Source organism: Tamandua tetradactyla, chromosome 13 (genome assembly GCF_023851605.1).
Source record: "Tamandua tetradactyla isolate mTamTet1 chromosome 13, mTamTet1.pri, whole genome shotgun sequence".
NCBI classification, from domain to species: Eukaryota; Metazoa; Chordata; class Mammalia; order Pilosa; family Myrmecophagidae; genus Tamandua; species Tamandua tetradactyla.
Window position 1 is genome coordinate 24,292,456 of NC_135339.1, and position 27,483 is coordinate 24,319,938.

A 27,483-nucleotide genomic window follows, 5' to 3' on the forward strand; every position below is an offset into this window, starting at 1 on the left:
CTTCCAGAGTATTCAAAAGTGCCAAAAGATAATAGGAACTCTCTGATGGGGCTGAACTATAACAAAATTCCAAAAGGGTAAAGCTTGTCTTCACTCTTCTCTTATGTCACCTCAGTGCCTCCTCCCAGATACCTACTCTCTACACAATGAACCTTCCAACATCCAGTCTTTTGTCCTCCTGTCCCTATGGCCACTGTCCTACCCGCTTTTCAAAGACTAGTGCAGCCTCTTTTGAGAGTAAATGTCTAGGTAAAATTATATATTCCCTCTTCAGTAGTCTCATAATTTGTTGTTTGACTTTCTGTTCCAGCCTATTATGGTATTGAATGTGAGCAGATGAGACTGTCAAATCTGTCACACCCACAGATTACCAGATCTATATGATTAGGCTAATTTGGCTGGCTGGGCCACCAGTCCCTCTTCTTTTATCAGCATTCCACATGTATTTTTGTCCCAGAATTATTTATGTTATTATCTTTCCCCTACAGAGTTTTAGGTTAGAGTTGTCAATCTGACAAATTAATTTAAGTCATTAGAGGACAATTTTTCCTCTTCTACACAACATTTAATAGAAGCCTTCAATGCTGATATACAAAATTATGTCACAAAATGTGGCAAGACTAAAGAAAAAGTCATTTTGGGGTGAGATAATCCCCTAATAGTCTTTGAAAACCAATCACATGCATAACACATTTGTCTGCCTACTTCAAGGTCAGAGACATCTTTAAATTATGCTGGGGATTGCCCAAATTTCAGTTCCTCTGGTTAATTCACTGTCAAAATACTGTATTCATTCTTAATTCTGACCTAATGTGTATAAACTTCATCGCAAAAACAAATAATGAGTCTGCTCTATAAGTTGCACTTGGTGGGAGGCAGGGGGTGGAAGAAACCGTGGGTGAAAGACTGGTCATTGCCAGTTAACAACAGGTGTGAAGGCTGCTCTTTAAATTTAGCCATGTCACCTGACGTCTTTTCTCAGCCATCATTTATGGCAACCACTGCTGATTTGGAAAGGACCAAGGAAAGGATGACAGAAAGGGTCACATTTATTAAAAGGCAGAGAGAGAAAGAGTCTTGTTCTCTTTCATTTAATGCAAACTAGCCTAAGGAATTAAAAACAATATGAGACTTGGAAAGTTTAAAGCCAGCTTAAAAGAGTGAAAAGGGGGAGGAAAATTATTCAAAGAGATAATAATCATTAGCAAATAATTCTTAATTAGGCATTTAAGAAACTATTCCAGCTGCCAAAAGTCAGGGGAAAATTATTTAAAATGTGGGCGGAAGATCAGAAAATAACTGTGTCAGGCGATATATAGTAAGAGAAATTTTCCAAAAGTCACACTCCCTAGATTACTTCTTTCTTTCTCTTAAATGCTCATTTATCCATACTAACCTTGACCTTTAAATGGAACCAGTTCTTTACGTAACTTTGCAATCCAACATTTGCATATCACTCAAAACAAGGATGACTGCAAGATTTTGGAATTAACTCAGAGCATCAACATAAATTTAAAACACACTACCAATGCAATGATCACCCTTTTCAGTATTACTAAAAATACATGGAAACAAACTGTAGTTTCTTTGCTGTCAATGAGTACTAAGGTACATTTCGATTTAAATAATTTCTGTTTATTTACCTGGAGTATAAACTGAATTTCAGTCTCAGAAAATTATAAGAAGGCATCATCATGTTCCTTCCTTCATGCCCTGCTTTACTAAAGTGTATATGTTAGTCTGAAATGGGGCCCTTTGGTTTATCCAGCCTCACGGGGAATAATTCAATTAATAGGCCTGTTAAAATTTAACCAGGGTTCATTGCATCTATTGATGCTACTACTTTAACATCCTGAAGCAATTAGGCCTATTATCTATTCGATCAAAACATGTTGTTTATCATCAAGAAGATAACATTTTCATATAATTCCACTAGTTTATTAATTCAGAACAGTATGCAAAGGAGTCCTAACTCACAGTTCTTTGTTTGGAAATACTTTCCAAGATATAGAACTAATTTAAGAGGATTTGAGAATGACTGTAAAGATTTTATAGTTCTTCACAACCTACTTTTGCAGTCTTCTTATCAATTTTGTGTTTTGGAAGGTGAAATTAAATAAACGAAGACAAATAACTTCTTGTTCACCAACATGGATTCTTCTCCCAGAAATAGTCCTGGGAAATTAATGAATCCTGTTAAATTAAATATTATATATAGGCTAATAATGACTGCTCATTATTGGACAATTTTGAAAAGTAAAACCCCAGACAGTCATTTCTGGAATGTATTATTTAGGATGGTAATCCTCAATCTTTAACTAGCAACACAACAGAAAAAGATATAAAATGTCAATATAAAGAAAAGAAATAAAAGTAGTAGTAATAATAAAAAACAACAACAACAAACAAACCAACAAGCAAACAAAAACAAAAAAAAACCCTATAGCTCAGATGCAGCTTCATTCAGTATTTTAACATGATTACTTTACAATTAGGTATTATTGTGCTGTCCATTTTTGAGTTTTTGTATCTAGTCCTGTTGCACAATCTGTATCCCTTCAGCTTCAATTACCCATTGTCTTACCCTGTTTCTAACTCCTGCTGAACTCTGTTACCAATGACATATTTCAAGTTTATTCTCGAATGTCCGTTCACAACAGTGGGACCATACAGTATTTGTCCTTTAGTTTTTGGCTGGATTCACTCAGCATAATATTCTCTAGTCCATCCATGTTATTACATGGTTCACAAGTTTATCTTGTCTTAAAGCTGCATAATATTCCATCGTATGTATATACCACAGTTTGTTTAGCCACTCTTCTGTTGATGGAGATTTTGGCTGTTTCCATCTCTTTGCAATTGTAAATAACGCTGCTATAAACATTGGTGTGCAAATGTCCGTTTGTGTCTTTGCCCTTAAGTCCTTTGAGTAGATACCTAGCAATGGTATTGCTGGGTCGTATGGCAATTCTATATTCAGCTTTTTGAGGAACCGCCAAACTGCCTTCCACAGTGGTTGCACCCTTTGACATTCCCACCAACAGTGAATAAGTGTGCCTCTTTCTCCGCATCCTCTCCAGCACTTGTCATTTTCTGTTTTGTTGATAATGGCCATTCTGTGGGTGTGAGATGATATCTCATTGTGGTTTTGATTTGCATTTCTCTAATGGCCAGGGACATTGAGCATCTCTTCATGTGCCTCTTGGCCATCCGTATTTCTTCTTCTGGTAGGTGTCTGTTTAAGTCTTTTTCCCATTTTGTAATTGGGTTGGCTGTCTTTTTGTTGTTGAGTTGAATAATCTCTTTATAAATTCTGGATACTAGACCCTTATCTGATATGTCATTTCCAAATATTGTCTCCCATTGTGTAGGCTGTCTTTCTACTTTCTTGATGAAGTTCTCTGATGCACAAAAGTGTTTAATTTTGAGAAGCTCCCATTTATTTATTTCCTTCTTCAGTGTTCTTGCTTTAGGTTTAAGGTCCATAAAACCACCTCCAGTTGTAAGATCCATAAGATATCTCCCAACATTTTCCTCTAACTGTTTTATGGTCTTAGACCTAATGTTTAGATCTTTGATCCATTTTGAGTTAACTTTTGTATAGGGTGTGAGAGATGGGTCTTCTTTCATTCTTTTGCATATGGATATCCAGTTCTCTAGGCACCATTTATTGAAGAGACTGTTCTGTCCCAGGTGAGTTGGCTTGACTGCCTTATCAAAGATCAAATGTCCATAGATGAGAGGGTCTATATCTGAGCACTCTATTCGATTCCATTGGTCGATATATCTATCTTTATGCCAATACCATGCTGTTTTGACCACTGTGGCTTCATAATACGCCTTAAAGTCAGGCAGCGCGAGACCTCCAGCTTCGTTTTTTTTCCTCAAGATGTTTTTAGCAATTCGGGGTACCCTGCCCTTCCAGATAAATTTGCTTATTGGTTTTTCTATTTCTGAAAAATATGTTGTTGGGATTTTGATTGGTATTGCATTGAATCTGTAAATCAATTTAGGTAGGATTGACATCTTAACTATATTTAGTCTTCCAATCCATGAACACGGTACACCCTTCCATCTATTTAGGTCTTCTGTGATTTCTTTTAACAGTTTTTTGTAGTTTTCTTTATATAGGTTTTTTGTCTCTTTAGTTAAATTTATTCCTAGGTATTTTATTCTTTTAGTTGCGATTGTAAATGGGATTCGTTTCTTGATTTCTACCTCTCAGCTTGTTCATTACTAGTGTATAGAAAAGCTACAGATTTTTGAATGTTGATCTTGTAGCCTGCTACTTTGCTGTACTCATTTATTAGCTCTAGTAATTTTGTTGTGGATTTTTCTGGGTTTTCTACATATAGTATCATATCGTCTGCAAACAGTGATAGTTTTACTTCTTCCTTTCCAATTTTGATGCCTTGTATTTCTTTTTCTTGCCTAATTGCTCTGGCTAGAACTTCCAACACAATGTTGAATAATAGTGGTGATAGTGGACATCCTTGTCTTGTTCCTGATCTTAGGGGGGAAAGTTTTCAATTTTTCCCCATTGAGGATGATATTAGCTGTGGGTTTTTCATATATTCCCTCTATCATTTTAAGGAAGTTCCCTTGTATTCCTATCTTTTGAAGTGTTTTCAGCAGGAAAGGATGTTGAATCTTGTCAAATGCCTTCTCTGCATCAATTGAGATGATCATGTGATTTTTCTGCTTTGATTTGTTGATATGGTGTATTACATTAATTGATTTTCTTATGTTGAACCATCCTTGCATACCTGGGATGAATCCTACTTGGTCATGATGTATAATTCTTTTAATGTGTTGCTGGATACGATTTGCTAGAATTTTATTGAGGATTTTTGCATCTGTATTCATTAGAGAGATTGGTCTGTAGTTTTCTTTTTTTGTAATATCTTTGCCTGGTTTTGGTATGAGGGTGATGTTGGCTTCATAGAATGAATTAGGTAGTTTTCCCTCCACTTCGATTATGTTGAAGAGTTTGAGGAGAGTAGGTACTAATTCTTTCTGGAATGTTTGATAGAATTCACATGTGAAGCCGTCTGGTCCTGGACTTTTCTTTTTAGGGAGGTTTTGAATAACTAATTCAATCTCTTTACTTGTGATTGGTTTGTTGAGGTCGTCTATTTCTTCTTGAGTCAAAGTTGGTTGTTCATGTCTTTCCAGGAACCTGTCCATTTCTTCTAAATTGTTGTATTTATTAGCGTAAAGTTGTTCATAGTATCCTGTTATTACCTCCTTTATTTCTGTGAGGTCAGTAGTTATGTCTCCTCTTTCATTTCTAATCTTATTTATTTGCATCCTCTCTCTTCTTCTTTTTGTCAATCTTGCTAAGGGCCCATCAATCTTGTTGATTTTCTCATAGAACCAACTTCTGGTCTTATTGATTTTCTCTATTGTTTTCATGTTTTCAATTTCATTTATTTCTGCTCTAATCTTTGTTATTTCTTTCCTTTTGCTTGCTTTGGGATTAGTTTGCTGTTTTTCTCCAGTTCTTCCAAGTGGACAGTTAATTCCTGCATTTTTGCCTTTTCTTCTTTTCTGATAAAGGCATTTAGGGCAATAAATTTCCCTCTTAGCACTGCCTTTGCTGCGTCCCATAAGTTTTGATATGTTGTGTCTTCATTTTCATTTGCCTCTAGGTATTTACTAATTTCTCTTGCAATTTCTTCTTTGACCCACTTGTTGTTTAAGAGTGTGTTGTTGAGCCTCCATGTATTTATGAATTTTCTGGCACTCCGCCTATTATTGATTTCCAACTTCATTCCTTTATGATCCGAGAAAGTGTTGTGTATGATTTCAATCTTTTTAAATTTGTTAAGACTTGCTTTGTGACCCAGCATATGGTCTATCTTTGAGAATGATCCATGAGCACTTGAAAAAAAGGTGTATCCTGCTGTTGTGGGATGTAATGTCCTATAAATGTCTGTTAAGTCAAGTTCATTTATAGTAATATTCAGGTTCTCTATTTCTTTATTGATCCTCTGTGTAGATGTTCTGTCCATTGATGAGAGTGGTGAATTGAAGTCTCCAACTATTATGGTATATGTGTCTATTTCCCTTTTCAGTGTTTGCAGTGTATTCCTCACGTATTTTGGGGCATTCTGGTTCGGTGCGTAAATATTTATGATTGTTATGTCTTCTTGTTTAATTGTTCCTTTTATTAGTATATAGTGTCCTTCTTTGTCTCTTTTAACTGTTTTACATTTGAAGTCTAATTTGTTGGATATTAGTATAGCCACTCCTGCTCTTTTCTGGTTGTTGTTTGCATGAAATATCTTTTCCCAACCTTTCACTTTCAACCTATATTTATCTTTGGGTCTAAGATGTGTTTCCTGTAGACAGCATATAGAAGGATCCTGTTTTTTAATCCATTCTGCCAGTCTATGTCTTTTAATTGGGGAATTCAGTCCATTGACATTTAGAGTTATTACTGTTTGGATAATATTTTCCTCTACCATTTTGCCTTTTGTATTATATATATCATATCTGTCTTTCCTTCTTTCTACACTTTTCTCCATGTCTCTCTCTTCTGTCTTTTTGTATCTGACTCTAGTGCTTCCTTTAGTATTTCTTGCAAAGCTGGTCTCTTGGTCACAAATTCTCTTAGTGACTTTTTGTCTGAGAATGTTTTAAATTCTCCCTCATTTTTGAAGGACAATTTTGCTGGATATAGGAGTCTTGGCTGGCAGTTTTTCTCTTTTAGTAACTTAAATATATCATCCCACTGTCTTCTAGCTTCCATGGTTTCTGCTGAGAAATCTACACATAGTCTTATTGGGTTTCCCTTGTATGTGACGGATTGTTTTTCTCTCGCTGCCTTCAAGATCCTCTCTTTCTCTTTGACCTCTGACATTCTAACTAGTAAGTGTCTTGGGGAACGCCTATTTGTGTCTAATCTCTTTGGGGTGCGCTGCACTTCTTGGATCTGTAATTTTAGGTCTTTCATAAGAGTTGGGAAATTTTCAGTGATAATTTCTTCCATTAGTTTTTCTCCTCCTTTTCCCTTCTCTTCTCCTTCTGGGATACCCACTACACGTATATTTGTACGGTTCACATTGTCCTTGAGTTCCCTGATACCTTGTTCAAATTTTTCCATTCTTTTCCGGATAGTTTCTGTTTCTTTTTGGAGTTCAGATGTTTCATCCTCCAAATCACTAATTCTATCTTCTGTTTCTTTAAATCTGTCATTGTAGGTATCCATTGTTTTTTCCATCTTTTCTACTTTATCTTTCACTTCCATAAGTTCTGTGATTTGTTTTTTCAGTTTTTCTATTTCTTCTTTATGTTCAGCCCATGTCTTCTTCATGTCCTCCCTCAATTTATCGATTTCGTTTTTGAAGAGGTTTTCCATTTCTGTTCGTATATTCAGCATTAGTTGTTTCAGCTCCTGTATCTCATTTGAACTATTGGTTTCTTCGTTTGACTGGGCCATATGTTCAATTTTCTGAGCGTGATCCGTTATCTTCTGCTGGCGTCTGGGCATTTAGTCAGATTTCCCCGGGTGTTCGACCCACAGGTTGAAAGATTTTTCTGCGCAGTCTCTGGGTTCTGTTCTTCCTATCCTGCCCAGTAGGTGGCACTCGTGGCACACGCCTGTCTGTGGTTCCACCAGCGAAAGTTGCTGTGGGTCCCTCAACTCTGGAAAACTCTCGCCGTAGGGGAGGTTCGGCAACCGAAGCGTCTTGGAAGAATGCCAGCCGGCCCGGGGTTCCAAACGCGGGGAGGGTCGCCGGCTGTCGCAGCACAGGAGAGCGTCCGGCCAAATTAGCTAGTCGGCCCGGGGCACCAAGCGTGGCGGGAGGGCGCCAGCTGTCGCAGCCCGGGAGAGTGCACTGCTCCCAGCCGACGGGGGAGTCACGTGTTTGGAAGGGATCCCCCGGTCACTGTTCTCCGCAGTCTGGGGATTTCCGACCCAACTATCTCAGTTGTTCCGGGGGGCCTCGTGTGGTGGGGGCACCAGCCGCCGCGGCCTAAGGGGACCGCCTGTCCAATTCTACCAGCTGGCCTGGGAAGGTGGAAGGGAGGGACTCCGGTCGCTTGCTGTCCCACCCAGGAAAGCCCGTGCCCCTTGGTGATCTCACCGGAGCTGGTTCTCCCAGATAGTCAGCCGTTCCAGGATGGGGTACGCTGTCCCTTTGATTTCCCTCGTGGCTCCGGGAGCTGCTCTGTATTATCTCCACTCCCCCAGTAGTTGTTCTGGAGGAGGAAAGGTGAGGGCGGCAAGGCTGTCGAGGCTGGTGGCGGAGGAGCACGGTGAAGGCGGGGAAGAGGGCACCGTGTTGGTTGGAGAGCAGCCGGAGCAGGATTCCATCTTGGCAGATACATTTTTTCCTCTTCTTCTTTTATTTTTTATTCATATATATTATATATTCACATACCATATAATCATTCAAAGTGTACAATCGATGGTTCACAATATTATCAAATAGCTATGGATTTTTCACAATCAACTTTTTTCTTTTTTGTGAAAAATAACATATGTTCAAAAAAGCAATAAATTTCAAAGCACATCACAACAATTAGTTGTAGAACAGATTTCAGAGTTTGGTATGGATTACAGTTCCACAAGTTTTGCCTTCAGCTGCTCTAAGATACTGGAGACTAAAAGAAACATCAATATAATGATTTAGCAATTACTCATTTGTTAAACCCTACCTTCTAACTCCACCATCCCCTTTGATCTTTCTCCCATTCTTTTTTTACCTTTTAAGGGTAATTAGGCTATGCCAATTCTAGCATTTTCATGTTGGAAGGGGCTGTCAATAGTATGGGATGGGGGTACGAAACTAGTTGATGTTCTGGAGAGGCTGGCCCCTCTGCATTCAGGACTTATCTGTTCAGGGGACCCATCTGGAGGTTGTAGGTTCCTGAAATGTTACCCTAGTGCATGGAACCTTTGTGCAATTTTATATAATGCCCTAGGCATTCTTTAGGATTGGCAGGAATGGTTTTGTTTGGAGTTTGGCAAGCTATGATAGGTAGCAATGTCTACTGAAGTTTGCGTTAAGAGGGACCCCCAGAGTAGCATCTCGACTGTATTTAAACTTTCTCAGCCGCTAATCCTTTACTTGTTACACTTCTTTCCCCTCTTTTGGTCAGGATGGCATTGTGGATCCCATGGTGCCAGGACCAGGCTCATCCCTGGGAGTCATATCCCATGTCATCAGGGAGACTTTCACCCCTGGATGTCATGTCCCACTTAGTGGGGAGGGCAATGTTTTCACTTGCAGAGTTGGACTTAGAGAGAGTGAGGCCACATCTGAGCAACAAAAGAGGTCCTCTGGAGGTGACTCTTAGGCATACCTATAGGTAGGCTAAGCTTCTCCACTACATACATAAGCTTCACAAGAGCAAGCCTCAAGATCAAGGGCTTGGCCCATTAATTTGGTTGTCCCTAATGTTTGACACAGTATCCGGGGTTTCCACAGTGGTAAAGTTTAATAGTTCCATATTTTTCTCCCGTCCCTCAAGGAAATTTGCCACATCTTGGCAGATAAACTTTTAACACATGCTCATGACAAATGATAGCTCACTAAAAGGTGTTTGAATTAATAAGATGGACTTTGGTTAATGCACAATTCCAAGTGCTTTAGCTGTAATTGTATTTTGCCCTGAAATCTTCCTATCTTAAAAGATCTGAAATATATCTCACATGTAATAAAAGAGTTTCTTCTGCAACTGCAATAATGGCTACCCCTGAGTTCCAGGAAATTCATTATTGCAATAAACAATGCAACTTGTTGGTTGTGTTACCAAGTGTGCCAGTTTGAAACTGTTGTGTACCCCAGAAAAGCCATGTTTTTTAATCCTCATTCAAAATTGTTGGGTGGAATCTTTTCAATTAAGTTGTTTCCATGGAGATGTGACCAGCCAATTGTTAATGGGACCTTTTGATTAGATGGTTTCCATGGAGATATGTCTCTGCCCATTCAAGGTGGTGTGGCTTACTGGAGTCTTTTAAGAGGGAACCATTTTGTAAAGAGCTGACAGAGCCCACACAGCCAGAGGCCTTTGGAGACGCAGAAGGAAAATGCCCCCAGGGAAGTCCTTTGAAATAAGAACCCTCATGAACCTTCCCAGCTGACAGAGGTGTTCTGGACCTTGGTTTTTTTTTTATTCAAGATATCTTTTTCTGGATGCCTTAGCTTGGGCATTTTAATGGTTTTAGAACTGTAAACTTGTAACAATATATTCTCTGTAAAAGTCATTCCATTTCTGGTTTATTGCATTCTGGCAGCTTTAGCCAAACTAAAACACCAAGCTAAAAAAATAAAGTGTCTGGCCTCACCGAGCTTACCTTACAGTGATAAGAAAAGCATGAGGTACATGGGAGCCTTATAGGAGAGTATCTAACCCAAATTTGAGGTTCTGGGTAGTCTCATGGGAAGTAGCATTTTGAGAGACCTGAAAAATTAGGAGAAGTAAATGTCAGAAGGAAAGTAGTAAGATGTGGTATCAGAGAGACAACAGGGGCAAATTATATAGGATCTTTTAAACCATATTGAGGAATGTGGGTTTTACCCAAAGAGCAAAGCAGAGTATTCAAGGGTTTTAAATGGAAGAGATTAGAGGATATATTAGAGACTTGAAGAACTGAAAACAGGGAAAGGAATTAGGTGATCTAGGAAAGAAATATCAGTGGTATGGGTATGATATTTGCCATGAAAATGGAAAGAGAGAGTAATTTGGGAAACACTGTGGGCATGAAGTGGAATCAAAAGGTATTAGAGACTGAGAGGATTGGAGGGAAGTAAAAGAAAGAAAGGTATCAAGGAATATTTCTAGGTATCATGCTTAGCCAATGAGGTGGATACTGATAACATATCCTGTAAAAGAAACATAGGATAAAAAAAAGATTTGTTGGGGTAAGGTGATGAGTTCATTTGTTAAAATGTATGTCAGGTGTTTTGAGACATCCAAGTGGCACTATTCATCAGGCAGTTAGACATTTGAGGCTGAAGTTCCTGAAGGACATCTGGGCTATAGAAATAGATGTGGGAGTCATCAGCAGATAGATAGATGGTAATTGAAGCCATGGCAGTGGATGATATTACCCAGGGTGAGCATGCAGATGAAAAGAAGACCTAAGAAATTAGTTTCCATATAATGTGCTTTACATATAATACGTGCTTTAAAAGTATTTGATTTGGGTAAATGAATGAATGAACAAAAACTTGAGTCAATAAAAAATAGAAGACATTTTTAACACTTGCATAGGAATTTTTCAGGTTACTTATACTCATTGGCCTGAGACAGTTTATGGATAGGAATTGTTCTGGGTTTCTGAAGAGCTTTTTTTTTTTAAAATTCATCTGCAAGATTCTTATTTTATTACAATGACAATATGTGTAAAGTTCCTAAACTAAGTAGTAGTACTTTAGAAAGAAGCAAATTGGCATACCTGTAACAGTTCCTTGAACATACATAACTGATGCTCAATAAATATTTGTTCAATGATATTTTGGGAATGAATGACTAAGTACATGAGTAAAATACATATTCCTATCTTCTCACAATAGGGAAAGTTCCAGTACCTCTACTACACTACTCTTTTGTATGGTGAGGTATTATAAGAACATGGTAATTCAATCCCTTAGACCATTTGATCAAAGAAGTACATTCTGAACTAGTAAGGCTGCCTGGATATATTGACAGAGAGCTGGAGTGATGTACTGAACAAAGGACTCGTACCTAGAATTTATAAAGAACTCTTAGAAATCAATTAAAACAGCAGCACCCTAATTGGAAAATAGGCAAAAGATTTAAATATACTTGACAAATGAGGATATCCAGTAGTCAGTGAACAAATGGAAAGGTGCTTGATTTCATTACCCATTAATGAAATGCAAATTAAAAATCACAATGCAATGGTACTTCAAGCCCACCAAAATGGATAAAAAGGAAAATATGAAAAATGCCAAGTTTTGGCAACGATATGGAAAATTACAAACATCCTATGTTACTAGTGCGAGTACAAATTGATACAATCACTGTATCAGTCATAATCCAGTCAGGAGATAAAAACCAGACCAGACATTTGAATAGAAAGAATTTAATACAAATAATTGTTCATAGGGCCCCTTCTCTGTTTCCAAGTTTTAATCTTACCAATCTTTGTTTTCTCAGCCCTAGGGGTTATAGTAGCATCCTGCAGTTGCTACCTCCATGATTCATTAGAGCTTTCTTTTACGTTTTCAGCTACCTAGTCAACATCTTTATATCTAATAAATAGTTCTTTATAATAAATTACCTCTGTTCAAGCAACTGGTCTGGTTTTTGTCTCCTGACTGGTACAGAATTAATACTGGGAGTGATCCAGGAAGCAATATGGGACTTAAAGATTGTTTTTTAATTAAGTCTTTGAGCTTGAATGCAGTGCTGAGCTCCTTGCCAATAGCAAATGGGATGCTAATAATCAATGACATGCAGTATATATTTACATTTATATCAAATTATCACCCATGATTTAATATGACTAATGGCCTACTGAGGCATATGTCTTGGGGCCCTGAATGGCAGCTGTTATTAATGATGACTGCTAGACTCACCCTGTGGCCTGGGACGAAGATGTCTAAAGATGCAGGTTCTCATGTTACTGGGAGTGGAACTGGGCACCGGGAGTTTTAAGATTAAAATTGTGTGAGTCTTATCCTGGTAGCCAGCAGTGACCTTCCCCCACACAATAGTGGCAGGTCAGACCTGGAGATCTTTCTGGGAACCCTCTCTGTGTATATGACAGAGAAAAATGAGCTACTAGATTAAAAGCAAAAGTTTCTGTTAGAAACACAAAAATATAGAGATTTAAAGATGGAGACAGCACATTGGAATATTCTTTAATTGGACCTCGAAAATTTAAGAGGACCCAGAGAGGTTGATGATTTGGCCAGAATAACAAACTAATTTAGTTGCAGAGCTAGGATGAGTAAAGCCATCATCAAGTACTGAGGACTTACTAAGTTTCAGGCATTGTGCTGAGCTGAGTATTTTTATATGTATTTGTTCATTTAACCAATTTCCTCCTCTGACATAAGTTAATAATCCTCTTTTACAGATTAGGAAATTGAAGCTAAGTAATTTATCCAAATTCACTGTCCAAACCCAGGAATCAAGGACTCTAGCACTTACACTCTTAAGCATTAATGTCCTCTGCCATTCTAGAAGCCAGCATTCTTGAAATGCAGTCCAATAAAATACTTTTAAAGCTACAACTCAGCATCGATATTTCCCCCTAGGCATTTGGTTTGCAATGGAAAAGAAGCAACATAGAAGGTAAAAGGAAAAAAAATAACTTGGAGATTTCTCTAATTCAGTTGCTCAGTGCAGAGTGAGGATAGTTGAGGTCTAAGCAGGTAACCGATTTTCCCAAAACTACAAAGCTATTTAGTGGCAAAGGTAGGATCCAACTTACTAATTAGGAAGCAGTTCCTTTTCACTGTTATCAGAGAATCTGCCTCTCCCACATTCTTTCAGGGGTGGGTGCTGGTGTGAGGTCCAAAGTTCTTACCGACTCTTTAAGTGGACTGGCTGCCACCAGAACAAGCAGGATTGGTCATTCAATGTACACAACTTCTATTTCCTGGTCTGTATTCAGTACCACATCCCATTTTACACCTTAAGAGAATAGGCAGCTACTACGTCATACTGTGCTGAAAAATGGCCTCTATTTTCAAACTGCTTTGCCTTAATGTCTAAAGCACTCACACTGCATGCTCCTTTAGGTTGAACCATTGGAAACATCTGTCACAATGCCAATGGAAGTAAAATTGAAAGGAAATTCTTAATAACTTAGCTGGCGTTAGTTTCTGTAATTAGCACTCATCTCTTAGAAGAGTCCTGAAGGAGTAGGATTATAGAGAGATTAGGATTTTCATGGCAGGATCAAGTGGGATAGGATGACCTAAAAGGTGTGTGGTAGGTTAGGGTAGGAACTACAGTGAGTTGTCATGGCCATATGAAGGCATTGAGCAAATGGAGAAAGGAAGTGAAAGTCAGGAATTTGTACAGATGGGGGGGAGGGAATGGAGTACCTTTGTGAAAATTAGGAAAAGGGGCCCCTTCGGCACAGTCGGAGAGTGGAGCACAGACTAGATTTCTAGCCTCACTCCCCGTCTTGTACGTTGAACAACCATTTCTGGCAGCTTTGTGTAAATCACATACATCACAATTTCACTGCCCATCACCCCTGCTGTTTTCACTCCTTCTCCAAGATAGCCATGGAAGAAAAAAAAGAAAGGAACTATTCACAGTGCCTGGTTGCAAGCCCTCACAGAAGCCCCTACTCTGAGCCCCCTGCTCTGTGCAGTCACTGTCTTCAAGACATCTAACTCAATGAATTAGATAGTATTATTATGAATTAGATATTATTATTCCAATTTTACAAATGAGAAAAATTATGGGCCAAAGTCATTTCCTTAAGGCACACAATTAAGAAACCATTTCAAAGTGGCTAAGTACTGTGTACAGAGCTGAGACTCAAACTGAGATCTGACTCATGCTTATCCTCGTTTCGCTCTACTTCACTCCTTCATAGAAACTCCTTCCTAGAGTTTGTGGAGTTGCACACTCTCAGTTATGCCGACCCTATGCTTTACTACACTGCATTGACCTTCAATGGACTACTTTATCACAGGTAAGCTGTTGGCTGCTTGTTTGTAAGTGGGCCATCTGGCAGGCAGCAAAGATGCCCCTTTGACAAGGTCATGAAAAGGTTAAGTCTGGATTCAAAAGTATTTCTTTAAAATCCTCAAGAAAAAAAATACTATTTGTGATATTGAGTACTAGCTATCAGCAAGGTGTTATGCTGGATGCTATGTAAATATAACATTGTAACAGTATTTTATTTAATCCTCACAATATCCCTAGGAGGAAAATACTATTTTAGGCTGCATTTTTCAGATGAGAAAACTGTAACATTGAGAAGTAGCTTGCTAAAGATTTCCGAGCATGTAAGTAGTGGCGCCAAGATATGAGTCCAGGCTTTTTCACACCAAGATCCACATATTTAACAACATACTACACTACTTCCCATGGTATGGAACAATGTAGGACACCATGAAGATCTCAGAATATATCCTGTAGAACCTTAGATTATTAGTTGAAAGTAATCACTCTGAGCCCATAAGGGGTAACTTCAGGATAAAAATAGGAATTTTTTTTAAAAAGAGATTTTTTTTAATAACTTGATTTGTTGATTTTTTCAGGTATGATTTAGTGTACTAGATGGTCAACACCTTTGGGTTGTTGTCATATCTTTGATTTTTTGTTTCTTTCATTCATTCATTTATTGCTAAATAAATAATATTGACTTTCTACAATGGAGAAGGCACTGCAGTGCCTAACACTGAACTTGGTATATTATAAAATTTCCCAATAAATATTTATTAAATTATTGGTTAGAGAAGGCAGTAGCTTTATACCTGAAGTTCACTAGATATAGTCTTATAGAAATTAATCATTAATGCTTTTGATGATTTCATCACCAAATGCTAACTAAGACCATATTCCGATGGGTAGAGGGGGTTGGAATCTAGACTCAATAACCACTTGTGAATTTATAGTAGTCAACAAATGTTATTAACCTTTCTGGCAACTAAGTAAATTGAAGATAACGACTTGTGTTTGTTTTTTCTCTCAGACTTTAAAAGTTCTCTCTACTAAATGCAATAGGCTAAATGCAATTAAAAATTTGTAGCTCAGTTTATTCACTACTGTCCTCAACTCAGTTTTTAAAAAGTACAGGAAATCCTTTTAGATATAACAAGTCAACTCACAGTTTGCACTTTAGGATTCTTCTGTTACCATCGTGTTTGACTTAGAGTACCCTTGGTGAACTTAAACAAACATATGGTATCCAGACAGTTTTGAGGAAGTGCATTTCCAGCTCTCTGCAACAAAACCCACAATCTGATGTCTATAATGTCACCACTCTGCTGAAGAAATATATAATGAGAAAAGTAAGAAAACAAAATAATTATTCTGACATCCATTTCTCAAAAGCCCATAAAGGATGCTAAAGTCTATCTAGAAATTGTCTCAAAGGTAATAATCAAAATATTTCCATAGTCTTCTGTGACATAGTTGAAAGTATATCAGAAATGGTTTTGAAGACCTAGATTTTAAACCCAGATCTACTACTGTGCAATCTGTGTGCCCTTGGGCCAGTCTCTGAACCTCTCCTTCAACATCTGTAAAGTGAGAATACTCACCTCTCTGGGCTGTTCCAAAGGTTAAAAAAAAAAAAAAGGGAGAAGATAATGTACAAAAAGGTACGTAAAATTCTTTTTTAGTTAGCTAAAACAGGAAATATTATGTTAAAGATGCTTTAATATAAAGATGCTTTTTCATCTAATTTGTTTTTTTTTTAACTAAGAAAAGCATTATGAATACATAAGTTCTTTGTTCATTTGGTTCCCACCTTTCTGATTTGCTGATTTATATGAAGAGTTTCATCATTAAGCAAATTCAAGTATAAGTTGTACATCCCTTCTAGCAGAGCAAAATAGCCATTTCTTTGAAAATACATGTATGCCTGAGAAAGACCCATGTGTCAACTTCTATAATAAGAAATTGTATTGCATTGTAATGAGAATTGTATTGGATCTCTTAGAATCTTTTTCATATGGGTAAAAGCTTCTGGTCCTTTTATCCAACTATACATGGTTAAGCAACAGATGTCTTAAATGTAGAACAAACAATGGCCCCACTTTTGCTTCTATTTTCTCTTCTCCTCCCTTGATCTATTCTTAGAGCTTGGAATGGACTGTACCACCCCTAGATTGATACAATGGACAAACCAACCCACTGAAAAACTGAGTTCTCCAGCTTGCTGATTCACACCTTCTTTGAGCAAAGAAATGGTTGTTTTTAACTTGTAAGGTCTTTCTTTCCACTAGTAATGAGCTTCAGTCAACCAAGACCCTTTTTACATCAAATAAGTAAATACTTAAATAACTGAAAAATGACAAAGTCAGAAAAGAATTTTAGTTTTTTCCCTTAGGTAAGCCAATATAAGAATTAATCTGCCCATCTATAATAAAAAGTTAACCCAACTTACTGTTGGTTAGTTTCTAACAGCATTAGGCTGCCATTTTTTGATAAAGTTCAGTAATTTAGTCCTGCAGCTTAATGGCAGCAGGATCAATGGACAAGGAGTTAGAAAGCTTGGACTCTATTTTCACTTCTAGTTCTGGCTCATTACCATTACTTTGTCCTGACCATCTTCTATTATTGCTTGGAATCTCAATTCTATTAGGAATGCAGAATGATCTGGAAAAACCACTCTGTAAGCTAGCAACTTTAAGAGGATGCAGCAATCCTATTTCTGCATACCATTGTGGCCTTGGCAAGAAATTGCATAATTTGGTGGCTCTGAGTCTTTTTCTGTAAAAATATGATAAATTATTTGCTCCTCTTTCCCCCCAGTACACTCACAAAAAAGCAGTAATGAGGAAGGAAATTGTATCAATGCTATAAACAAATTTTGATTGACCTAGTCTGGTGCTATGTAAAGTGAAATTATCCATTTCATTATTTTTACTGTCATTTTTAGGTACTTAGTGCTCCCTGAATTTGAGCCAAATTAATTCTATTTGGAAAAGTTTACTAAGGATAAAACTGTTGTTCTTTGCAGACTCTTTGCAGACATAAAATAGGCTATGGAGAATGTTTTAAGGAAACAAAATTATTCCACAAAACGTGATTACTGACAGCTAAAAATTCTGGTTTCACGTTACCACTCCCAATCATTGTAACACAAGAGACAGCTTATTAATTCAGAGACTGTCTAGCACCATGTTGTCTAGGAAGGCGTGAGGAATGAAGATACCACTCAGTTGGTCCTAGCTATTATAGCACTTTTACAAAGTGGCTGTTAAAGATATATAGGTAGTGAGGGGTCTTAAAATGTAACAATGGTTGACAGACAGCTTCTAATCTGTTTTTACTCATCTATCTCAGGTGGATAATAGGAAGATAGATAGATAACAAATGATATTCTATCCAAGTGCTAAAGGACTTAGCATCCTTACAACGTCCACTTAAAATTCTGAAAATTGTGATGGTAATATATTTTGTTGTCAGTCTCTTTGCCATGTTGGAGTACCATCAGATCCAAAGTTTGGACAATGAAGGAAAACTTTCTCCATTCAAGATACAAAACGTTATTAATTCAAAGACAGGTTTGAAACTGAAAAATAAACTTATGGGGGATAAAAAATAAATGTATGGAGTAAAAGGAATAGAGAAACACAAGCACCACAAATCCTACCCAAGTAAAGACCTAAGATTGGATGGAACTGGGAACTGTTAGAGATCCTGGTAGGCAGGTCAGATCTGTAGATGTCTGGCAACAAGTACCAGGGGTTAGTCACTAGGAAACAGGAATCCAAATCAGGAAATCCAGTTACTTCAGTTAGAGATGACACCTATGGAAACCTGGAAACTTCTTAAGGATGCATCTTCATTCATTCATCTGACAAGTGTATAGGCCAGCATAGTTGGACAGAAGTAAGCAAGGGGAAGAGTAGTAAATGAGGTGACAGACGTAAGGGGAGAGACACCAGTTATATTGGGCCCTGTAGACCGTTATAAGGACTTTAGCTTCTACTTTGAGTGAGATGAGAAACTACTAGAGAGTACTGAGCAGATGAGAAGCACACATTGATTTCTGTTGTAAAGGATCTGTCAGATCATTGTTTTGAGACTAAGCTACAGGGATCAAGGATGGAAGCAAGACCAGTTAGGACACTATTACAACAATCCAATAAGAGAGAATGGTAGCTTAGACTGGTAGTAGTCAAGGCAGTGAGAAGTGAAAAAATGTGGTTATATTTTGATGGTAGCTCCAACAGGATGTGCTAAAAAGCTTGAAATAAGACATTAGAGAAAGAAAAGAGTCAAAGATGACACCCATTTGGTGTGACCTGAAGAACTATTAAAATGGCAATGCTGTTTATTAACATGGAGAAGACTGTAGGAGGAATCTTAATCTCCTTTGCAACCTCTTAGCCTAGTACATTTCCGGAGACATGGAAGTATTTGGCAAAAGTTGATAATCTAAGATGAAATCTAGTGTCTGTGTATTTGGGATCAGAGCTGTTCTAGACATAAGACTGACTTGATGGAGTTTCTAAAGTGGGGCTTGGTTCCAGAATCTAGAGCCAGGTGGTGTCCTAGAGCTGGCTCATATTAGCTAAAATTTTCAGGAATATTGCAAGCAAAGTATAAAACACATCCATTATGTAAAATTAAATTATGTAAACTTAGAGCTAGTAAGTTATTTTAAAAACAAGGTAAAAATAGTCAAAACTTATCATTTCCTAATTATTTTATTCTATTTTACTATTGTCTGTGCTTTTGAGGTTATTTACACTTACTGTTTCTATACAGTAGAAATACTATATAATGATGTGACTTCATGTATTTCTTCCCAACTTTGTGTTCTGTGCATTCAGTGATGTTGTCAGTAGCTTTAAATGGGCCATTGTTCTAGTGTGCTAGCTGCCAGGATGCAATATACCAAAACGGAATGGCTTTTAAAAAGGGGAATTTAATAAGTTGCTAGTTTTCAGTTCTAAGGCCGAGAAAATGTCCCAATTAAACCAAGTCTATAGAGATGTCCAATCAAAGGCATCCAGGGAAAGATACCTTGGTTCAAGAAGGCCAATGAAGTTCATAGTTTCTCTCTCAAGTGGAAGGGCACATGGCGAACAGAGTCAGAGTTTCTCTCATCTGGAAGGACACACGGCGAACACAGCGTCATCTGCTAGTTTTCTCTCCTGGCTTCCTGTTTCATGAAGCTCCCCAGGAGGCATTTTCCTTTTTCATCTCCGAAGGTCGCTGGCTGGTGGACTCTGCTTCTCATGGCTATGTCATTCTGCTCTGCCCTCTCTGAATTTCTCATTCTTCAAAATGTTTCCTCTTTTATAGGACTCCAGAAACTTATTAAGACCCACCCAAATGGGTGGAGACATGTCATCACCTAATCCAGTTTAACAACCACTCTTGATTAAATCACATCTCCAGGGAGATTATCTAATTAGAGAGTCAAACATACAATATTGAATAGGAATTATTCTGCCATTATGAAATGGAATTTTGATTAAAACATGGCTTTTCTACGGTCCATACATCCTTTCAAACCAGCACAGCCATGGTAGGAGTATTTGCACACAGAAATTGGCAAATTCTACAAATGAGTCTCCATCCCATTCCCAAAAAGCTAGCTGTTAATCATTTACCAGCATGTCACTGGTGAAATCTATAGATAGGAATATAGTGGCCCCTTTTGAAGGCAATGATGAGCAATGTAAGGAATGAGCAGCCTCTTACATATTTTGTAATTATATACAGGTATACATACCCCACTCAAGTATTTCAGAACAGTAATAGAAGAGGCCTTCCCTGTTCAGGGCAGAGAGGGTTGGGGACTGAGGAAATTGTAGTAGAACACAGACACGCACGGAATTCCACATAATGAAAGAAAGACCTTAATTATTTTATTTTTGTTTTTATTTTATTGTATTTTATTTTTGCATGGGCGGGCTCCAGGAATTGAACCTGGGTCTCTGGCATGGCAGGCAAGAACTCTGCCTGCTGAGCCACCGTGGCCTACCAGAACTTAATTACTGATCAATTTACGAATGTGGAATTACTGGGTCAAAGATAGGAACATTTTAATGATTTCTGGGTTTATCAAGCCAGTAGTGATGTATGAAAGCACCTGCTCATAATACTTTTGCTTATTTGATATGATTGTTATTTAATATGATTTACTAATTTCCTAAGTGAAAACTAAAACTTTATTATTGCTTTAGTTTATATTTCTTTGACTATTAGTGAAACTGAATATTGTTCCCTACATGTTTATTCAGTAAAATTATGCTATCTCTTTGAGGCATAGTGTACTCTTATCAATTTGTGTGATCTCTTTATATTAAAGAGATACTAAACCTTTATATTTAGTAATTTTTGCAGATATTTTCCCATTATGCTAATGTTTATTCATTTTGGTTATTTTTTTAATCTGTTCATATTTTCCTTTGACTTTTTTATTGTCTCTAAGTATAAAAATAATTTCCCTCCAGAGGCTTATTACATTCTCAATTCTAATTTCTTCTGATTTTTCCATAGTTTAATATTTTATACCCACTCTTTATTCTTCTGGAATTAAATATATATAATGACAAGATGATCTAAAGTATTTCTTTCCAAACTGATAACCATTTTGGAATAGTCCCTCCTTTGCCTACCATTTATGAAATCCCTTGTATCGCACATTAAATTCCTGTGTATAATGGGATTATTTACACAGTAGGTCATTTTTTAACTTGCACTACCCTGTTTTAATATAGCAGTTTTGATATATTATCTTACTCAATAGTTAGTACTTTTTCATAATTAAAAAACTCTCTTCTATTATTTGCATTCTAATATTCTCCCATATCAAATTTAAAAAATCACTAATCTAGTAAAAAGATTTTGATAGTAGCAAAAGTCCTTTGTTCTTTGATGGAATGATAGTTCTTTCCCCAATATTGCTAATTAGGTTAACAATGAGGAAAGAAGTGCAGAAAGTTGATTTCTGTTATTGAATCCTGCAATATTGTTTGAAACATTTCCAATGTCTCAGAGCCTGATGGAAAAATAATAGACTTAAAAGTGACATAAACATCTATGCACAGTTCTCCCTAGGAAGCTATTTTATGATTTGGAAGAAGAAATATTTCTCTTTGAAGTAAATAAATACAAAGAGTATTGAAAATATAAATTTACGTGCCTTTGACTATATTATATATCTTGCAATAAACCTTTCACAGTGCTCCTGAAACTTAAGTGAAGTATGGTGAACAATTTAATAATAGAGCTACTCACTCATTGTCTCATGTCAAGTTATTTTCCATATACATTAATTTGCCTAAGTATGACATAAACCCTCCCAGAAGTTAAGAAGAGGTCTTCTTTCTCAAATACATTTTTTCTTCAAAAATTATAAAATTGTTAGAAACCATTTATAATTTGAGAAAACTTAGGACTTTTTACAGTCTATTTATGGCAAATATTTCTTGGTTCTTTAAAAAGTGAAAATTAAATTCCAATTGTCATATGATAAACAACTGAGCTTTCAAGCATTTAGAAGGTTATCTACAGGACTCCACAATCTGTCATCTTCTCTTTAATATATGAGTATATATAACTCAGATGAAAGGTACCAGAAACACTCAATTTGAAATATTTTCTTGGGGTTCTATTGCAATGCTTTAGAGTCTCATCCACAGTTATCCCAAACAGTGTTAAAATTCTTTGTTATGTGACAAAGGCATTAGGTCTCCAAAAATAACCAGGAAACCATACTTGCCTGATAACAACAGAGCTATTCTTCAAAAATGGGAAGCCCAAGGTAGGGTGTTCTACATCTTTTTATCAAACGATTCTATCAAAGACATAAAGATATTTCATTATAGTCTTATTTTCCATTATAATTGGCTCCCAATTGAAAAGGAGGCAACCATGTTGGAAAAGAATGTCAAGAGTCTAAGAGCTATTAATTTATATGTTCCTGTTTGTATTTTATCAGTTTTTGAGCTGTAATTTCATTTTCTCTTTCTTTTTTGCATGGGCAGGCACCGGGAATTGAACCCAGGTCTCCTGGCATGGCAGGTAAGAACTCTGCCACAGCGCCACCATCCCCTGCCCTCTCATTTGCTTTTATAAACTCTTGCTTATAAGACATGTATCTTCCATTTTTGATTGTCATGCCTCTTTAAACTAAATTTTCATACATTTTCTGGATCTTTGTTAGAAATAAATTTTCTATTGCTGAGCCTTGCTTTTTTATCTTGCTTCCTCATAAATGGTGTCTGCTGTGGAATTAGGTTTACTCATGCAGTTGAGTAACCACACCCTCATAATTAGAAATGTGGGAGTCATTCAGGGAGTGGTACAGTCCGCACCAAGATATTATGCTACAGGCATTTATTTAAACACTGTTTTTGAATGAATCTGGAAACTAGCCAAGAGATTTTTCAAACACTAGAGGCGTGATGCATACTGTTCATCTCAATGACATTACTAAGATTGAATTTTGGTAAGAAATATGTCACGGCTACAAAAATACTACTGTCTGTTTTCAGCAGCTCTACAAAAGCCTATTTCCCCTCTCCCTGACCCTAACCAATAACTTGCAGTTGTTCAAATCATACAGGGAAAACTCAGAACAAGAGATTCTGAGGAGAAAGTGATAAAGATTCAGTCTACTTGGAGATTTATTGCATTTTTGGAAAACAATCAAGAGCTTTTAAGAGCTATATCCAACAACAGGGTGGTTAAATAATCTGTAATTAATCTACACAAAAAATAGTCATTTAAAATAATGGCATAAATCTATCTTTATTGACATGGAAAGATATTTATGATGCATAAATTGTTGAAAGGAAGTTACAAAACAAATGATCACACTTTTCTTTACAATGAGAAAAAAGAAAAATAGAGCTTGTGTGCATGCCAGGGAATACATATATCAAAAAGATAGTGTCTGGGTTTTGAACTCAAGGTAACTTTAATTTCCTTCATACTTTTTTTGTATTTCATGAATTTTTACAATGAGCATTCATTACTTTCATCACCTGAAGAAAAAACAAGAAGGATATTTCTATATAAAAAAATAATAATAATATGCCATGTTTGGTTATGAGAAAACAGACAGGCTCTCTCATTTGCTCCACCTTTCAGTTCTGCCTGTCTCTGATTGGCTAACCACTACATATAGGTTCTCTTCACCAGGTGGGAAACATGGTTGTCCCCAGTTCCAAGTCAAAAGTGTACCCAAAATGAACTCCAGTAGATAGAAACAATCTTTCCTATTAACTCCAATAGAAAAGTCATAGGGCAGACTGATGGCTTGACTTAGGTCAGGAACCAAAAGAGTGCCACCGTAGTGGGCAGGGGGAGATAGGGGAGGCAAACTTCTGATTGGACAAGTCTTGGTCACATGACATCCCTTATGGCCAGGGAGGAGAAAGAGACCACACTGAGTTGGTTCCCAATACAAAAGAGTAGATTTAACATCTGGAGAAGAGAGAAAGGGATGCTGGAAAGACTAAATAACAGATATCCATTACAGTATTTATTCTAACTCTCATAATGAGTATGACATTCTTAAAACAGTTCACTCAGCGTTTTTCAGTGTTTGGAAACTGGCAGTCACCGTTCAGTAGCTAAACCACAATACTTAATCGTTCATTCAATTACTATCCATCAAGTGCCTACTATGTGCCCAAAAAGCTATATTCTATTGGGATGAGCAGTGAACAAAAAACTCTGTCCTCATGGAGCTTACATTTTCAGACATCACTAACAACTCTAAAAAAAAAAAAATGAGAATGGAATTGGGCTCTGGCTGGAAATTTTGTTGGAGTAATTGCAATAAAAGAAAATACATGTTGGCTTTCATACAACCGTTTTCACTTGACCGTGAACAAAATAATGGGATCCTACTCTTGCAAGAAACCAAGCTGAGATGAGTCATGAAATTTAGAGACAAGTGAGAAGAGTACAATTTTGTGCCTTGATAGTAATGGAAAACGATATTTCCGGAGACACCCCAAATTGTTCTGCAGCATCCTTTAGCTTTAAACTTCTGTGTTACCAAACCTGACCTCATGGTGCTGCTGAGCAAACCAATCCTGTGGTCATGTTTTATTTGAAGCAAAACATATTTTTACAGTTGGCTCAGCAATGGGAAAACTTCCTGTTGCAGGTTAGTTAGTTAAGGTACATGGTTTGGAATAAGATAAGCATTTTGTGTCTTTTTTTAGTGCTATTTCCTTGATACAGCAAACACCTAACTCTGAATTTAGCAAGTTTTGGCAAATGCATCTTTATGCTGCTTCTTCTTCTTTTTAAATCTTTAAGCATATAGCAATTATAATTCCCTAATACAGTGACTCTCACCTTTGGCTGTATATTAGAATCATCTTTTAGAAAATACTGGTATGGGCATGGAGGGTAGGAGCTAAGCAATAAGATCCTTTAAAAAGCACCCTAGTTTATTTTAATATACAGCTAAGGCTGAGACCTGCCTAAAGAATAGGGTTATGTCCAGGAGAGGGAAAAGTAAAGATGAATATTTTGAGCCTAGAACACTTGAATATGTTCATTTCATTGCCAGTCTGATTGTCATCAGTGAGTTTCTTGAACTCTTACCGGTTTATCCACTTTTAAAAGAGGAACAAATGATCTTATGTCCACTTATCCATCCATCTTCCTTCCTTTCATTGCTTTTTTCGAAAGGGTTATAGTTATTATGAAGCAGGTATTTGCTCAAATTGAGGAAAATGCAATCAAAGGAGAACAAGGAGACTCAACATGAAGATAATTGATTAATCTAGGTGGAGAGGGAGAAAGGCAGATTTACACTTGTGAGATATTCAACCATTTAGCAGTCTCCATGAATGAATCATCATGGCCTAAGGAATACATTGCTACTAATAATTACTGAGTACTTATTTAAGCCAGGCACAATTAGTGATTTACAAACATTATTTCATTCAATCCTCACAACAACCCCATTTACTATGATTTTTCCCATTTTCCTGATGAGAAAAATGAAGCTCAGAAAATTTATGTACCTTGCCTAAGTAGCAGAGCTTTAAGTAGTGAGGCTGAGATTTGAACGCTGTGCTTTCCTTACTCTAAACCCACGTTCTTAATCATAATACAATCCACTGTCCTAATTTCCTATTAGAGATTATATAGCTATAGCCATCTGGTTAGGAGGCTTCAGTATTTTAAGTCTTCTGTACTTTTTTAAAAAGTACTTTTATTGATAAATCTTAACATACAAACATTCCACACGTGGTTTACAACCAGTGGCTCATATCATCACATAGCTGTGCATTCATCACCATAATCATTTTTCAGAATGTTTGCATCACTCCAGAAAAAGAAATAAAAAGAAAAAAGACTCATGCATACCATACCCCTTATCCCTCCATCTCTTTGGCCACTAGTATTTCCATCAACCCAAATTATTTTAACTTTTGTCCCCCCAATTATTTGTTCATTCTCCATCCATATTTTTTATTCATCTGTCCATACCCTAGACAAAAGGAGCATCAGACACAGGGTTTTCATAATCACACAGTCATATTTTAAAAGCCATATTGTTATACATTGTCTTCCAGAATCAAGGCTATTGGAACACAGCTCAACAGTTTTAGAGATTACATCCCTCTGGCCTCACCAATACACCATAATCAAAAAAAGGGATATCTAAATAATGTATAAGAATAACCTCCAGGATAGCTTCTTGACTATGTTTGAAATCTCTCAGCCAGTAAAATTTTATTTTGTCTCATTTCTCTCTTCCCCCTTTCTGTCAAGAGTGCTCTCTCAATTCCTTACACTGTGTCCTGGAGCATCCCAGGATTTTTGTGCCATGCTGCCAGGAAGATTTAAACCCCTGGGAGTCTTGTCCCATGGGGCGGGGGGTGGGAAGGGCAGTGAGCTCACTTGCTGTGTTAGCTTAGAGAGAGAGGCCACATCTGACCAACAAAAGAGGTTCTCTGGGGGTGACTCTTAGGCCCAATTTTAAGTAGGCTTAACTTATCCTTTGCAGGAATAAGTTTCATAGGGGCGAACCCTAAGATCAAGAGCTCTCTGCTTATTAACTTGGTTGTCTCTACTGCTTGCAAGAATATCAGAAATTCTCCAAATGGGGAAGTTGACACACTTCCTCCTTTCTCCTCAGTGCCCCAAGGTGACCTTGCAAATACTTTTATTTATACATTTAATCACCATCGTTGTCTACTCTAGGCATTCCTAAGTTATGCCATCTCAGCCTTTATCCTCTGTTTTACCTTCTGATATGTGCTCCCAGCCCTTCTCCCTCAACCATACACTCAACTTCCTTCAGTGTACTAACATTATTGTGCTACAATCAGGTAGTATTGCGCTATCCATTTCCGAATTTTTACAATCAGTCCTGTTGTGCAATCTGTATTCCTTTAACACCAATTGCCCAATCTCTACCTTATTTCTATCTCCTGATAACCCGTGTTCTTAACTTCAATTCTCCAAGTTGGCTCATGTTAGTTCACATTAGTGAGACCATATACAAATTGTCCTTTTGTTTCTGGCTATCTTCTGCACTTTTTGCAACTACTCTGGGCCTTTTGCAATGCATCTGTCACAGGTAATTTGCAAAACTCTAATGGTGATTCAGTGCCCTAGTAGGTAATTACAAATAGGAAGCAATTTGTAGCTGCTGAGTGTGTGTCAGAGAGTTAAGGGTTGGATCCTCTAGTATGGAATAAATGGGAAGCAGAAAGCAAAACCCATCAAGATAGAATGTGTAAATTAATTACAATTAAAACTATTGTCAAATTAATTGCTCTTATTTAAAATTAAAACATAAAAGTTAAAATAAAAAGTTATGCAATTTTAAAAGCTTCTTCTTTTGTATTGTGAAATAAA

The 27,483-nt window shown here is 37.1% G+C and overlaps 1 long non-coding RNA gene across 1 annotated transcript; it reads right to left on the reverse strand.

Moving 5' to 3' along the window:
• Positions 1-10,228: 10,228 nt before the first annotated feature.
• On the reverse strand, positions 10,229-25,381 carry LOC143653049 (uncharacterized). Its single transcript, XR_013161053.1, has 3 exons — positions 25,213-25,381; positions 15,783-15,941; positions 10,229-10,416 (listed from the first exon to the last, which is right to left on the reverse strand). It is a non-coding gene; the product is annotated as an uncharacterized LOC143653049 (long non-coding RNA).
• Between the last annotated feature and the right edge of the window lie 2,102 nt (positions 25,382-27,483).